Consider the following 3,578-nt stretch of genomic DNA (forward strand, 5'->3'; position numbering starts at 1 on the left):
TGATAACTGACTCTCTCTGCTTGACTTATTTCACTCAGCATAATCTCCTCCAGTCCCATCCATGTTGATGCAAAAGTTGGGTAATCATCCTTTCTGATGGCTGAGTAATGTTCCATCATATATATGGACCTCTTTTCTTAATATGATGTATCAGGTTGATTTGCAGATATTGAACCACCTTTCTAGCCCTGAAATAAATCCCATTCGTAGTGGGTGAATAATCCTTTTACTGTACTGTTGGATCCTATTGGCTAGTATTTTGCTCAGAGTTTTGGCCTCTGTGTTCATCAGGGATATTGTTCTGAAATTATTTTAGTTGGGGTCTTTTCTGATTTGGGGACCAAGGTAATGCTGGCATTATAGAATGAGGTTGGAAGTTTCCCTTCCATTTCTATTTTTTGAAACTGCCTCAGAAAAATTGGTATTAATTGTTCTTTACACGTTCTTTAAACGTTTGGTAGAAATCCCCTATGAGCCAGTCAGAACTGGACTCAGAGCTAACTGCCTTGCTCACTGAGATTAGCTTGTTTACTGCCCTGTGTTTGGCCTAAACTGTGCCTTCTGCCAGAAAGGCCCCTGCACAAATCAACTTCCCCACTCATATCCCATCATCACTTAAGGATCCTTGCTACTCCAGGTCTGGTCCCAGCAGAGATAGGACATGGGGACCATGCATGCGGGGTCTCAGCTCCACAACCTGGGGAATCGGAATCTTTCTGTGACAAGGTGTCTATGAGATTCACCTTCTCTTTCAAGCATGAAAGCACCACTGGTCCTTGCTGCTCATCCATCAGATTCAGCTCACAGGCTGCCTCCTCCAGGGAGCCCTCCGGTCCTGCCCTGCCATCCCATCCCATCCCATCCCATCCCATCCCATCCCATCCCATGGCAGCCTGCAGCATGGACAGGTAGAGAGACAGGGTGGCCCAATAGTGAGGGCACATGCCACATTCATGAGTGCTTCCAGTCCCCGAGCCTCTGTCTCCTGCTGCCTGGGACTCTGTGGGGGGACCCGGATTACTTGTTGGGGTTCCCACTGGTGGCAGCGTCGACTCGATCAGGGAGGATGTGAGTCCCCTTGGGAATCCTCACCCTATACTCCATTCATTCCTGAAGCTGTCCTTGAGTTCTCTGTGGTGGGAGCTGCTGGGAGGTGAGACAACCTGCTCACGAGGGCCTTCAGGGATGGTGGAAACCTGGCGGCAGCCCAAACGCACAGGCCTCCTCCACACCCCACGCTTCAGACAACAGGCTTCCCACTGGGTGGAATGAGTCCACATCTCACTGACTTTCCTCAAGGCCACACACACAAATATTTTCTAAGGGCTCCTTGAGGACACCAGACAACACACAGGCTTCTTACGAAAGGTGCCCCTCTTTCCTGCACCTACCCTTGGACCCCACAACTGCACAAACTCAGCCCCAGGCTGTCTTCCTCCACCATCTCCATGATAACCACCCCAGGGCCAGCCCCCAGTGCTCCATGCTGACCCTAAGAGCCCCCTTGCAGAATGATCCCAGCCTGTCTCCCCAACCCCTCCATCCCCTGTCCCCACCATCACGCAGATCTGTGCAGAACACACATCACACCCGTGTACACCAGTGCCCTGTGTCTCCAGGTCTGCACCCTCCCATGGTGTCTCTACCCTGCCCTAGAGAAATGCTGTGCAGTGGCCCTACTCCCTGTCCCCTACCCTGTCATCTTTGCCCTGGTTCTCCAGCCTTGGAAGCACAGACCTCAGCATTTATACTCCTATGCTCCCTAGAACAGTCTGCCCCTGGCCCTCCCAGACTACCTGTTATTACCTTCATCTGTTACACACCTCTGGGTATGGCCTCTGACTCTATTTGCCATCACACTGTTGGAATTCTCTGCAGAAACTGCTTTCCTTGTCCTCTTGTTCTTGACTTCCTGGCCTTGCCCCTCACTAGGACAGAATTCCATGGGTCGTCGGGCCTTACTGGCTTGTTTTCTCCATCACTGCCCCGCCCCCACCCACCATGTGTCAGAACAGCGTCCAAGACATCAGAGAAGTCCTCCTGACTTTGCTGTCCGGTATCAAGTTGTGTCAGTCACACAAGCCCAGGGGAGGTGGGAAGGGCTCACAGCCGCCTGGGGCTCAGCCCCTCCAGGCCCACCTGGCCCTCCGGGAAAACTAGGGGCTTGAGGCAGGGTGGGGTCCCTTTGCTCCGTGCCCACAAGACAAGTCAGGGCAGACAGAGTGTGAAGGACTCCTCCCGGGGACGAGGCCAGTTCTCCTGATCTGAAACTTCCCTCTGCTATAGGGACTCTGGTCCTGTCTGCAAAGGTGCCAGCTTGTCCCTTCTTCTGAGCTCCCTTCCTTGTCTGTGTGGTCACTGTGGGCAGGCAGGTGACTGTGGGTCTGAGGCCAATTGTTGGCTCCAAGGTGTGAACTCAGAAACCAGGACACCGGTGCTAATACCTGGGGAGAACTCAGCAGGAACGGGCGTGGTCTCAGAGTTTCACGGACTCTGTGGAGCCAGGCTGTCCTTGTTCCACCCAAGGGTCACTGCAAGGGGGTGACTCTGTTACAGGATGACCCAGTGACTGGGCTGTTTCCCCTGTGGGGAACCCTGTCTACAACCTATGCCCCCAAGGAGTGCCTGTGGGTGACCAGCAGGCTTTCCCCGTCACCTGATAGTCTGGGGTCCATCATGGAGCCCAGGAGCAGGCTGGTCACTCTGGGAGTGGTGGGAATGGCCTGCCCTTCCAGGAAGGTGGGCGGACGGTGAGTCCTGGGAGAGGGAGCACCCTCGGTTTGTCATCCTAGCAATGGATGAAGGACGCTTCGAAACCTAACTCGGGACACAGTCCCTCACACAGGTTACCAGGGGATTAGCCGTTGCTGCTTAGGCATGAGCTCTGGTGGGGTTTGATGTGAGGGGACAGCAGAGCCTAGGGATCTAGTGTCCTCCCTCTGACGTCGTGAATCCGAGGCCGGGGTGGGGTTTCGCTTTGAGAACCATGCCTGGGAGAAGAGCACAGCAATGTCCCTAGACCCTCCCAGGAAGAGGACAGCTGTCATGGGCAGGGGTGGACTCCAGAGGGAGATGCCCAGCATTGTGAAAGCACCACTGATACCTCCTGCTCCTCTATCAGGATTCAGATAAGAGGCCACCTCCTCCAGGGAGCCCTCCTGCCCTGCCATCCTATCCCACCTCAGCCTGCAGCAGGGACACTTAGGGAGCCAGGGTTGCCCAGCACCCAAGACATTGGAGAAGCTGCAGAGATACTCCATGTGTGGGTGCGAAGGCAGGCAGTCACCCCCAGGTGCATTTGGGTCAAATAGACTCACAGGGGTGGGTCCTTCTCCCAACTCCTTCTTGACCCTTTCCTGCTCGCTCTGGGCCTGAGGCTGCCTCCCCTGCCTGCACTCCCAGGTCTTCTGGGGGCTGCCCTGCACCAGCAGTCCATGGAGGCCTGCATGGTCGAGGTGGGCATTAGGCCCCTTGCTGGGACAGCCCCCCACTGGGCTCAGCAAATACTACTTCTCTGATCTCCCTCCAGGCCCCGGGAAGGATCCACCTCTCCTGTGGCTGGAGCCTGGGAGCCCCCT

This window comes from Meles meles, chromosome 12 (assembly GCF_922984935.1).
Source record: "Meles meles chromosome 12, mMelMel3.1 paternal haplotype, whole genome shotgun sequence".
Taxonomy (NCBI): Eukaryota; Metazoa; Chordata; class Mammalia; order Carnivora; family Mustelidae; genus Meles; species Meles meles.